Raw genomic sequence first — 14,163 nt, forward strand, 5'->3', positions numbered from 1 at the left:
TTGGGGATGTGGTGCAGTGGTTAAGTACCACTGGGTTCAATCTAATCTCTGGCTTTAAAAAAAAAAAAAAGTCTAAGAACTTTTAAAAATCCTATGAGAAAAGGTAAAGCCCAGACTAAGTTCTTGGGTTGAGGGTTTAAGGAAGATAAAGTGACCCCACTCATTCTAGTACCAGGAAAATATCCTTAGGGCTCAGGGACAAAGAAGGAGGGGAGCCATGAAAGAGAATATGAGCCTGTGGTTCCTGGGTAAAGAGCCCTTGCAGAGTTCTGGGGAATTGTCAAGGACTAAGCAGACTTTGGGAATTTGAGTGTAGAAGAGACCGGGGCTCCTCTCCCAGAGACACAAGCTCATGCCTGCTGCCTTAACACAACTGGGGCAATCAATGATTGCAGGGGCCCAAGTCAGTCTGCAGTGTGGCTTCTGTGTTCTGAGGGTGGAGTTAAGGAAAACCATTAGAGAATCACAGAATGCAACTGGGTGTCATTCAATAGCTAAGGGTTATGTGGTCCCACCGGATAGAAAGAATATGTGTGTGTGTGGGGGGGGTGGGATAGCAGGGCAGGATCTGAACAAAATCAGGCAATAAATAAACTGAAGCAATCTGGGAATAAGGAGAAGAGTCTCGGACCAGATGGGCGACTCAGGCAACAGAATGCCTTTAACCCCGGAGATTGCAACCCCGCCACCGGCAGAGAGTTCCTGTCTTGATGGTTTAACTAGTCTATAAGGATCATGAGGAAAACTGGATCTTGTGTCCACAGCAAAATCTGCTGTCTCACCTCTGTCCATTGAGATGGAAACTGTAACTTGCTTAGTTCAACTTAATTGTTTCCTCCATGAGTAAGTGTTTCTGTTGACCTTGGGAAGGGTTCAGATGAAGTATGAACCCTTTTCTATTAGGTTCGCCAACAATCTATGTCTATTGGGCGTTTGGAGTGTTTGTCATGTTTAAGAGGAGTCAGTATTAAAGAATCAAATATATGAGTCTCACGATTCCAGTTTAAAAAGTGTAATTGAGTAATTGTTTAGATTTGTGATTTTACTAGGTTTGTAAACAATACTGGAATGTTTATGAGAATTTGAGATGTACTGTATTTTTTAAGTGTAACTTATGATACTTATTAGAATTGTTTAAGTGTTTGGGAATGCTCTGATCGTTAGGCATTTAAGTGCTTATAAATAAACACAAATATATTCAATTTATAAATCCAGTGTAAAATATATAAGGGGATTTAATTAAGTAAGATGTAAAAGATCTCTTTAAAAGTGATTGTTAAAATTTAATAGATTTATAAATAAAATGAAAGTTGTCAGTTGAGGTTAAAAGCTTAAAGAAAATGAAGGATTTTTTTTTTCTCCCACTGCATTACTTAAACAAATTGAATGTAACTTTTAAAAAATTAACCACAAATAGTGTTTCTTCTTTGACACACAAAGTTCCTCTCAAAGAACATTAATAAAAAAAAATCAACTCACACTGGCTACAGTACCTTCCAGAAGTGGCAGAGAAGCCGCCCAGGCCCTGTGTAGGAGGGAAGAAAGGACATCCAGAGGCCTCAGGACTGCTGATATCAAGGACCAGATGTTCCTCTCCCAGACTCAGTCACTGCATAAGCACAGAGTGCCGTGATTTTTTTTTTTTTTAATGGGTCTCGCTAAATTGCCCAACTGATCTTGAACTGGTGAGCTCAAGTGATCTTCCTGCCTCAGCCTACTGCGTTGCTGGGACTGCAGGCATGTGCCACCTTGCCTGGGCTGTCCATGGAAAAATTTCCCACCTTTTTATTATGAAATTTTTCTTACCCATATCATCTCCATAACTGCTGTTTTATAATAAATCTTGACATTTAAAAAATTTTTTTCTTACATGCAAAACTTGAAAATACATAGTATAATGGACACCCATCTAGCCAACATCTACATTCAACAGTTGTCAAATTTTTGTTGCACAGGCTTTATTTATCTTCATTCAATCTCTTCTCCCTCTATTGCAAAGTAATTTGCAGATATTATGACAGTTCAACTCAAATGCTTCAGTATTTGACAGTAAACCTCCCTAAAGTAAGGACGTTCTCTTATGTAGCCACAATAGTATATCACACCTAACAATGTTAATGATTTCCTAACAAATTCAAATGTATCCAAAAGATTTTTTTTCTTCTTTAAAGTTTGGTTAAATTTACCATATGTAAAAATGTATATATAATGTGTATATATAGTATATCATGTGATGCAACTTATGGTGTGATGCAATAGTACATTTTGTTTTACTGCTGTGTAATATTACATTGTATTTTATTCATGCTACATGTCCATTCAATTGATTATGTGCATTATTGGTGATTCTAGTTTTTGCCTATTCAAATAGTTTTTTAAAAACTACATTCCAAGCAAAGACCATGTACTTCATGTCTCCTCATACTATTTTAACCTACAACAGCCCTTCATTTTTACTATTATTTTCATGAAAATAATGTGTTTGCAGTGGTTAGGCCAGTTGCCTCAAAGAATATCCCAAATTCTGAGTTTGTCTGTTTCTTCCTTTGTAATACTGTTTTAACCTGTTTCCTTAGCTCTGGTTTTCTTGTTAACTAGACATTAGGCCAAATGGCTTGTTTATATTCAGGTGAGATATTTTTGACAAGAATTCTTCATGAGTGGTGCTAGGTACTGAATATCACTTCACATCAAGAGACGCATAGAATTTGACTGTTCCTTGTTGTGGTTTAGATTTGAGATGTCCCCCCAAAAGTGTGAGACAATGCAAGAACGTTTAGAGGTGAAATGATTGAGCCCTATCCCAAAGGGTACATTAATTCTCTCATAGTGATTAACTGAAAATCTGGTAACTGTAGGCAGGTAGGGTGTGGCTGGAGGAGGTGGGTGCTGGGGGTGTACCTTTCCTACCATGATGTTCTACCACATCTCGTGAGCTGGCCTTCTATGGACTGAGACCTCTGAAACTGTGAGCCCCCAATACACTTTTCCTCCTCTAAAATTGTTCATCAGGTCTTTTGGTCACAGCGACACAAAAGCTGACAAAAACATCCCTCTATAACAATGCACTTGGTAAGTTTCTGGAACACAGCAAACATAAAATAAATATTAACTATATTCACCCCATTTCACAGATGAGGAAACGGAGAGTCTGCACTTTCAGCTCACTTTCTTCAGGTAACCTGACTTTCAAGTGACAGAGTTGGGACTCAAACTCAGACCATCTGATTCTGTATCCAGGTTTCTTTCCCTTCGCTATCCAAAATTCTGGCTTCTTAGAGGTAAAATATACTTTACATTCTCTTATTAGTTCATTCAACAAATATTTAATGAAAGCCCACTATGAGAATGTCAGTCATTATCCCAGGTGCTGGGGATATCACAATGACAAAACAAGACCTCAGAGGCTTACATTGTAGCAGAATGAGATTGGCAGTGAACACAAGAACAAGTAACATCATAGAAGATGTACTATGACTGGGAGAGATAAACCAGGATCAGAGGGGTGAGGCGGGTGTCATTAAAAAGGTAACTACTTTTTTTTTTTTTGCTTTTATTAGTTAATTTTAGTTGTAGTAATAATTGGGTTTATTTTGATATGATGATATATGCATGGAATTTAATTTATTCCATTTCAGTCCCCAGCACCACTACCTTCTCTTCCCTCTCTTCTTTTATTCCCTATTCCCCTTCCTCTACTCTACTGGTGTAAGAAGGTAACTTTTGAGCAAATATTTGCAGAGGATCAATCAGTGAGTCACAGAGAAATCTGAGCAATCTGAACGTTCAAAGTAACGTTCATCTCTTCTCCCAAATTAAGCAAAGGAAACAGCCCATGCAAAGGCCCTGAGGAAGGAGCATTGTATGCATGTTTGGGCAACTGTGAGGAGTATCCCCTCTTGTCTCCAACCCTGAGCCTATTTGATAGAGGTATCTCACCATTGCTGATCCCCAGATATGGATGTGTTTGGAAATATTTCTTTGTTTCTTTAACAATTACCATTTAGGTTCCCACTCACACCCGCAGGTGCCTCTGTGTGCCAGCCTATCGGAAGTGGCCTCCCAATACCCAATCACAGAGTATGGGATTCTGCACAATGTGCCTTTAGAGATAAATTTTGGTCAAAGAGGAAAGGAAAGATCAAAGGAGATGTAGGCAGAACTGAAGGTTGAAATCATTTGTGTCAGAGCTTTGGAGGCCAAAGATATGAGTGGGAGCTGGGTCACCCCACCCCCTGCAGCTTTCAGGCCCCTTAAAGTCCCCACCCTGGGAGATAGTGTCAACTTGTCCCAACTCAGCCTGCGCCCTCTGGGTTGGTCAGCTTTTCGTCACTGTGACAAATACTCAAGGAAAACAACTCAAAAGGAAGAAAGGTTTACTTTGGTTCACGGTTTTAGAGGTCTCAGTGCATGGGCAACTGGCTTCACTGCTTTGAAGCAGAACATTATGGCCGAAGATCATGGTGGAAGAAAGCTGTTCAGCTCATGGTAGCTGGAAAGCAGAGACACAAAGAGAGAGTGAGAGGAAGAGAGAGGAAGGAGACACGGACACAAAAATGTCCCCTAGGGCATGCCCCCAAGGACCCATCCCTTCTATTAAGTCCCACCTCCTACCTTTTCCACAATCTCCCAATGATCCATTGGAATTTTGAATGCCTCAGTGGATTAATCCACTGAAGAGATCAGAGTGCTGATGATCCAACCACTTCCCCAAAGCCCACCTCTGAACCCTGCAGCATTGAGGATCTCCAATACATGAGAATTTGGGAGCACACTTCCAAACTGTGACAGCCTCTCATTGGTAATTCTCAGTAGACAACATGAGGTCAGCAGCCATCCAAGAGGCTTAATCAATAAGTACCAGGAGGTGAGGCCATGTCATTTGAGGCTGTGGGACATCTGAGTTGTCTGTCTGACAGCCCACACCCCTGATTTCCCAAACCAAACAGATAGACATGGCTGAACACCCCAGGAAGAAGCTCAGGAGCTCCCTCCAGGAGAGTAGGGGGTCTTTCCTTGGAATGGTGTGGCTTTTCTTAAAGACCACATGAAGCCAATCAGACCTGCCATGGCACCACAATGGTCACAGAGTGCATTTATTAGATACCATTGTGCAAATGAGGGGACAAATATATCCCAGATTTGCATCAAAGTCTTGCTCTCATGGTCTGTGTAGAGTTCCACAAAGGGCTGAAAGGGGTCTCTGAGTGATTGGCCTTCCCCACCCTGAGCCTGAAGAGCCCCAGGAGATCCCCTTAGACCTGAGCCTGTGACACAGCCTTGGGTGGTGCCCCTGCTCCCCTCCTCACACTCCGTACAGTACCAGGCTTCCTTTACGAGGCAAGAATGCTTTGCACTGGGCTGGTGGTGAAGCTTGGTGGTAAGGCACTTGCCTAACATGCATGAGACCCTAGGTTTGATCCCCAGCATCCACCAAAACAGAAAAAAAAACTTTCCACCATCTAAAATGGTTTTTGCTCATTATAGCTAGAAGAAAAGTCTTCAAAGGGATACTTCAAGAAGTTCAAAGTAACGTTCATCTCTTCTCCCAAATTAAGAGCTTTCCTGCCTAAGATTCTTAAGGCCCAAAGAGAGATCATGAGAGAATCAAGAGAGTCAAATCAATCACAGATGGAGCACAGAAAGCCATCCTTAGGAAGGGTTCAAGGAGGATTTCTTCAGAAGAATTTTCTGGAATGTTCAGGTTAGGCTTGCCCAACTGCATGCCAAAGGTACTGGGGCAGGATTCAGTTGGTGCAGGGAGGCCCAAGTTAGAAGGAAATGCAGGTTTTTCTGTCTGCCTTGTGGTACTCCCCCAGGCAGCTAAAATGGCCTTTCAAATTCTACCTCTTCATTCGGTGTCCCCGGCCCCATGTCTGATGATCAGAGATGCACCATTTTTAAAGGATTTCATCAAAGTCTTGCTTGGCTACAAAATGAGCCATTACATGAGGCCACACTCCTTTTGCTTTAAAGACTGGCACCGACAAATATCAGATAAGAGAGTCTTTATGTAGTTCAAATGGAAGACAGTCCATAAAGAACTCTGAGGAGACTGGTGAGCAGAGCAGAAGAACAAACATGAGCTTGATAGCCCATGTCCACCTGAAACTGAAATACAAAATCCCAGGATAATAATAGCCAGCCCTTACCGAGATCTGGCTTTTTTTTTTTTTTATATTAACTCATCAATCTTCACAACAACACTATGAGGCAATTACTATTATTAAACTCAGCTACAGACAAGAAACCCGGGCAGAGACCTTGACTCAGGCAGCCCAAGGTCACAGAGTTAGATGGGGTAGAGCTAGGACTGGAATGCCCAGAATCTGATTTCAGAGTCTGCACTCTTAGCCATTCCCCTATCTCATTTGCCCTCCCCCTGGGTTCAGGTCACACTTTCAGGTCTCCGGTTCATGTGCTGCATGTGGGGGTAAAACAGGACCCAGGAAGCCCAGCCCACATCCTGGCAATGAAGGGGGAAAGCAAGAGGAAACACAGTATTCTCCATTTTTCCCGAACGGTACAACCTCAGGCAAGATCACCCAAACAAGACCCGCCTCTGATTCAACAGTACAAGCTGTGAAAAGATGTTCACATCATTAGTCAATAGGGAAATGCAAATCAAAACCTCAGTGAGATACTATTCCATACCCACTGGATGGCTATAATCAAGAAACCAGAAAATAATAAGTGTTATCAGGATGCGAAGAAATTGGAACTTTCCCACGTTGCTGGTGGGATGTAAAAGAGTACACTTACATTGGAAAACAGTCTGATGGCACTTCAAAAAGTTAAATATAACGTCATCATCTAACCCCAACATTCCACTCTAAAGAATACATACTCTAAAGAATTTGAAAACAAATAAACAAACAAAAGCTTTCACAGTAGCCCTTCCTTATTGGTGGTATCACTTTTGGCTCTTCCTGGTACCCAAGGTCAACCTAGGCCTGAAAATATTAAACGGAAAATTCCAGAAGTAATTTAAGTTTAAAATTATATATTTAAGTTAAAAAATGATATATTTAGAAGTTTAAAATTGTCATCCTTGGGCTGGGGATGTGGCTCAAGCGGTAGCGCGCTCACATGGCATGCGTGCGGCCCGGGTTCGATCCTCAGCACCACATACAAACAAAGATGTTGTGTCCGCCAAATACTAAAAAATAAATAAATAATATTTAAAAATTCCCTCTCTCTTTAAATAAATAAATTAATTAATTAAATAAAATTGTTATCCTGCTCCACCTTGCTCAGGACATGAATCAACTTCTTTGTCCAGTGTATCCATGCTGTATACCCTATACACCCTTTAATCATTTACTAAACGTCTCAGTTATCAGATCAACTGTCAAGGCATTGCAGGATTTATGTTCAAGTTATCTTTATGTAGTACCTAACACTGACTCACAATGCCTGCGTCACCTCACCTCACCTCACCTCACCTCATCCCACCCACAGGCATTGCATCTTCTCACATCATCACGAGAAGGGTGAGGACAGCACAATAAGACATTTGGGGAAAAAAATAGAGACAGACCACATCCACAGACTTTTATTACAGTATATAAGTTAAACTTTATTGTGCTTAATTTGTAAATTAAGTTTTATCATAGGTATGTGAGTACAGGAAAAAACATGCTATGTGTAAGAACTCTCACATGCTATCTTGTAATGAGCCTCAAAAATATGTTAAGTGAAGGAAGCCCATCACAAATGATCACATATGGTATGATTCCATTTATATGACATATCCAGAACAGGCAAATTCCCAGAGACAGAAAATAGATTAGGGCTTCTGAGGGACATGGGTAGGGGAGCCTGGAAATTGACTACCTAAGGGGTATCGAGTTTCCTTTTAGGATGATAAAAAGATAAGAGATGATATTGTTGCACAATATTGTGAATGTACTCAATGATAGTGAACTATCCTTTAAAATGGTGAAGTTTATGATATGTGAATTTTAAAAATTCAGTTTATCCACACACTCATTCTACAAATACTTATTGAGTACCTACTATGTGCTGGTTGCTTTTCTAGGCTCTGGGTCACGTCAGTGATAGAGTCAGAACAGATGCCTGTGGTCACCAAGCTTCCTCCCCAGGAGGGAGAGGTGTGAAGCCTATAAATGTGAGGATGGTCCAGAAAGCAAAGCGAGGGGTAGGGAGTGGCAGGGTGAGCAGGAGGGAGGCTAGTTTAGAAAAGAGAGCCGGAGTGGGGAGGTTGCTCTGAGGAGGTGACTTGAGCAGAGACCTGACTGAAGTCGGAGAGAATGATTTGGAAAGACCTAGGGCAAGAACAGCTGGGCTGAGGGATGAGAAAACGCGCAGGGTGGGAGACGAGAACAAGCCCAAGATTAAAGAGCAGTAGAGTCTTGTGATCCTAGGACAGGGGATGGGTGCAGGGGGTGGCCCTGGGAGATCAGAGCATGGAAAGTCAGGAGTTCCTGTGTCTGAGGGGGAGCTGCATGCTGGCTCAGTTACCACTCACAGACAACCCCACGAGGCCCATACTCTTATTATCTTTGTCTTCTGGCCTGTGAATCTGAAGCTCAGAGTGGTTTGGGAACAAATTCAAGATTATATGGGTGTTAAGTTTGGAGGTGGGACTTGACCCATGTCCTGTGACCTCAGAGCCTACAATATTAAACCACAAACCACTGCTGCCAATCTCTTCTCAGCCTGAGGCCGGGCCAGTCCAAGCTCCCAGCAGGAGTCACCCACACGAATCAGAATCATACCCTGCATTTTAAGCAGAACCTCGAGAAACCAGGAGGTGCCCAGAAGGAGAGGAGGAGAGTGCTTCTAGTCCTGGGCACACGGGATCTCAGCTTAGGACTGATAGTCCCATTCTCCACAGGAGGAAAACAGAGGCGTAGACCACTCTTGAAGTTGCCAGAGGTGGTACAGCTGGGATTCAGGCTCAGACAATCCCAGGCCAGAGTCAAGGTGCTTATGCATAGCCCACATGGTCCACCAGCCACCTGGCCTCCCTCCTCTCCACTGTAGACTAAATCCACAAAGCTTTCTGTCCACCTGCTGTCAGCCATCGCCTCTGGCTAAGTCCTGCCCAGATGCCTTGGACCTGTTCACGCCCTCTTCTCCACACCCAGTGCCTCACCAACTTTTTCATTCTCTCACTCACAAACTGGGCGAGCAAAGAGGATCTGGTGGGACCACACCCTCAAGGTGCTCAATGTCCAGTGGCCCACACACGTGAGCAGAGAACTGATATACAGCGAATTAGCCCACGAGAAAGGAAGGCACCAGATCACTTCTAGACATGGCAACTCGGATGCAGGGACACCCAGATAACCTGAGGAAGCCAGGAAAGTCTTCCAGGGGGAGGTGATGCCCAACCTGAGACCCGAGAGACAGGAGAAGCCTAGGCACTAAAGGCTAACTCACAGCTCTCTGCAGTTTGACCGGATACCAGTCACACCTCCTTAGATCTGATGCCCCATGAATCCTGTGCTCTGTGCTCTCTACCCTGAAGATTTTGTTCAAGTGTCCCTGGGAGACCATGAAACGTGCTTCTGCCATGATGTTTGGCTTTGCTCAGGCCCAAAGCAATGTGGCCCAAAGTCTTGGACCAAAGTCTTTGAATCTCTGAGCCAAAAAGAAACTTTCTCTCCTCTTAAATTGATCATCTCAGGCATCTTATCACAGAGACGGAAACCTGACCAACACATTCTCTGCTCTCACCTCGCTTTTTTTATTGACATTGACAGTTGACGCTCCCTTCTGGGTCCTGTTATCTTTCCATGTGTTTTTAGATTTTCCATGTCTGATCTCCCTTACTAGGTGACCATGGCTGAGGGGAAAGGCCACTCTCACCCGTGTCCCTATCCCATTCCTTCAGCAGCAAGCATGGTGCCATGTGCAAAGAAATCATTCCTATAACACACAGTTGTTGAGGGCCTACTATGTGCCATGCACAGTCATGGGCATTAGAGACTCTGTTGTGAACCGAGCACATGGCTCTCCCAGCTCACTGGATAAACATTCTAGAATATAAACGTCAAACATATAAATATCAAATATAAACATTACACAGGAAAAAAAAAAAGAACATGACGTTAAATGCCCTTCTGGTTCACATGATTTCAACTAGGTTCGTTCAGCAATGGAAGACAAAAATAACAATGTAAAATAAGGCAATCCTTCCACCTGCCACTCTACTCAGGGAGTCCATGCCTAGAGAGAGTCAGAGACAGGAAAATTGAATCTGTTCTTTCCTCCTGAGCATCTCTCTATGTGGAATGGGATTCTGATATTAATGTATTTTCTCATAAAGCATTACCCTTAAATAAGAGCCAACTGCTTCGTGGGGTGTCTGACCAAAAGAAACACCAATGTGTCCCAACTTGGAGGAAAAATGGTTCTTTCAAATTTACTGAGTGATGTTAAGTTGATTTTCAACATGGCATCTCCCTGGGGAGATTCCAAGGGTTATTGATGACATGTGATTGCCACGGTCCATGTGAACTTTAGAATCTAATCCTTGATGGAGTGGGACTCCCCTGTATTATGCTATCCACTAACTCAAATCTGTGATATTCAGTCACTCAACACCACTTGTTATGATGTCCCTATTATGTGAAGCTCATCTGTGCACCAAAACTAGAAAAGTGAATGCAAAGAAGTACCACAATCAAAAAGTGAGCAGTACTTCTTGTGTTTGTGTAAGGTCATGCATCTCTACACTGTTTTGTGATGCTGATCCCATTTTTCCTGTACGGTGTATTTCCAGCTTTTCTGGGTTTGCACCCTATTTTAGCTTAGACTGCTATAACAAAATACCATAGTCAGGATGACTGAAATAACAGACTTTTATTTCTCAATTCTGAAGACTGGGAAGGTCAGGATCAAGGTACTGGAAAGTTTGGCTCTTAGAGAATCCTCTCCTTGGCTTGTAGACAACGTCTCACTCTGTCCTCATAAGGCCTTTCCTTGGTGCATGTAAAGAAATCTGCTTTCCTCCTATAAGGGCACTAATCACATCATGAGAGCCCCATCTTTATGACCTCATCTAACCTAATTACCACCTCCCAATACCATCACACTGGGGTTAGGACTTCAACCTTTGAATTGGAGGACAGGGACAAAAAATATTCAGTTCATAGCAACTCTTTTGAACCTATGCTCTTAGGAAATGCTCTTTCCCACACTGCAACTCTGTAGTGGGAGCTACCATCATTTCTCCAGATGCTGCTTTCCTGGTCATATTTAATTGACTAAAGAAGAGCAGTCCATTTCAATTTGAGTCACTCATGTTATCTCATCCCCTGTCCATGTTGACTAGTTGATGGAAGAGTATTTGGTCCCAATCCAGTTAATCAAAGTTCTCTCTAGGATTTGTCCAAAAGTGTATTACACCATTTTCTATTGCTATAACAAAATGTCAGAGGCTGGGTACATTATAAAATGGAGTGGTTTATTTAACTCATCATTCTGGTGGTTGAAAGGTCCAAACAGGGGGTTAGGGTGACTCTATCACAACATGACAGAGAAATGGAAAGGGAACTGAGTGTGTGCAAAAGGGTGCAAGCCCAAGGAGTGGCCTCACTTCATAACTGCCCACTCTCATGAGAATAAATCAGTCCTGTGAGAACTATAGAGTCCCTCTGAGGACAGTGTCCCCATGACCTAACTACCTTGCAGTGGCCCCACCTCTTACAGGTTCCACTGTGTCAACACTGCCACACCAGCTCATGAAGCTTTTCAGGACACTCAAACCATATCCAGACCATAGCAAAGTGGAACTGAAAAAAGAGACTCGGCCCGTTGGGTGGTGCGACTCTGAGATCTGAGGCAGGTGAACGGCAGCTGACCAGGTTTCCAGGAAGGAATACGGCACCTGTGCACTGATGGGAACAGAAATGGGAAAGGTGGTGGAGACCCCGCCCCCCAGCAACAACTATTCCCGCCACCCGAGGACCACCAGACCTCTCACCCAGCAACACAAGTTCCCTATAAATTCTTTCTTCCTAAACTGGCTCAAGGTGGCCTTCTGTCACTTGCAACCAAAGTGCCTGAGATACTCTTTGTGTGTGTGTGTGTGTGTGTGTGTGTGTGTGTGTGTGTGTGTGCTGGGGATTGAACCCAGGGCCTTGTGTGTGTCAGGCAAGCACTCTACCAACTGAGCTATGTCTCCACCCCTCCCGAGATACTCTTTTTAGACATTTTTTCCATATTTTCCTCAGCTGGAGAAAAGAGCCCAGAGGGGCGAATTGAGCTCTCTGGTACTTCATTGGTATGGCACGAGTGGCAAGAATTAAAATATTGCTTCAGACCTTGATTCATGTCCTGGATCTTTAAAAGAGGTTTCCCTTCTTCTGATCCAGTCCCCACTCCTGTGCGTCCTGCACTCTAGGTGTGCCTTTTTCACAGCCCAAAGCTGCACATGTCCTGCCTGGGTTCTGATCCTCTGGTGACTCTCCACCCCATCAGAGTGCAAGCAGACACTCCTCCCCGGGCGCACGGGCCATTCTGGATCTGGCTCCTGCGGACCTTGCCTGCCCACGCCCTCCTCCCTTGGGCTCCCCGTGTATTCCCTGAATAGCTCTCTGCCTGAGTCATACGCTGCTCCCTTGTTTGCCCACCTCTGAGGCCTGCCACCTTCCTCCAGTTCCCAACTGACCAGGAAGGTCCCCTTGCCACCTTCCCCCGAGGCAGAGCCACAGCCTTCCTATGTAGGCCTCTTTCCCGTGGACCTCCAGTCAAGCATCTGTCCCTCTGTTCCCTAATTCCCAACATCTGCCTCCCAGAATGGAGGTTCACGGGGACAGCTTCAGTAACTTCATCTATCACTCGACTATGCCTGTCACATAGTAGGGACTCAGTATGTTGCTTAGGAGACAAGCAAGTGTGTGTGGAGCATGAAGGTCAGGGCGGGTATCCAGAATCCTATTTCTTTAATAACCAGCATCAGTTTGGGAGTTGACGGATGTGGATGCATCGAAGCCGGGTGAGAGCTGAACAGGCAAATCTGAAGTACTCTTCAGAGATTCATCTGCACTCCGTGTGCCCGATTAATGCTGAGCCATTCGTCCTTGCCAAAGCTGCCAGGATCTATTAAGCAATTTAACTTATCCTCCCCGCACTTCAGGATAGCTCCCAAGGGCATTTTTCAGGCTTGGGCAGCCAAAGCATAAATGACTTAAGTGGTGAGCTTTCTATCCCTCCCCCTGGGAACCCATCCCACCTAAGCAGAGCTTTAATGGCCCTAAAGCACCGAGAAGCTAACAAGCACCTAAAGCTCTGACCAGAATTATCCTCAACCCTTAAAGAAATGCCCGCCTAGGGCCCCTGGTCAGGGCTGACCTTCTGAGTAACTGGAATAGGAAACCACCCTCTGAGGGGTAATTAGAATGGTCCCAGGAAAGTCCCCAGGCCTTAAGGATGCCCCTCAGCAATTCACTATGGTAGCCAAAATCCCCTCCATTAATCACTTAATAAATATTTATTGAGTACCTACTAGGTGCCAGCCAGGCACTTGGGAAATCTGGAAGGAATCATTCATAACAGTTTTGTTATTTTGAATGAACTCAGGCTTTATGCTCAGCTCAAGAGCAAATATTTCTTTGAAGGTAAGACACTAAGCATTATCAGTCATAGATACCTCCTTCCCAAGGAGACTGCAAAGAAGAAAAGAGCTGTATGGGAGGGATCTTAGGACAGAGAGCAATGCAGGTGTGCTGGAGAAGAGGAGTGAAACCTGTGAGGTGCGGGCTAATTCTTCATGTGCTGGTAGCCACCACGGATCAGGTCACCACTTCCATTCCCACGATGCTGCTCTATGGAGTTGCTAGACCAGGGAAGCAAGCAGAGTGAGCATGCAAAATACACCTCGCTTCTGGGATTAGCCTGTGTTCCACGGCTGGGTCCCACTCTTTTTTTTTTTTTTTAATTTTTTATTGTGGGTTGTTCAAAACATTACAAATTTCTTGACATATCATATTCGACACTTTGATTCAAGTGGGTTATGAACTCCCACCTTCACCCCATACACAGATTGCAGAATCACATCAGTTACACATCCATTGATTTACAAATTGCCATACTAGTGTCTGTTGTGCTCCGCTGCCTTTCCCATCCTCCCCCCTCCCCCCTCCCCACCTCTCCTCCCTCCCTCTCCTCCTCCTCACCTCTCATACCTGT

The sequence above is a fragment of the Marmota marmota genome, unplaced genomic scaffold (genome assembly GCF_001458135.2).
Source record: "Marmota marmota marmota unplaced genomic scaffold, marMar, whole genome shotgun sequence".
NCBI classification, from domain to species: domain Eukaryota; kingdom Metazoa; phylum Chordata; class Mammalia; order Rodentia; family Sciuridae; genus Marmota; species Marmota marmota.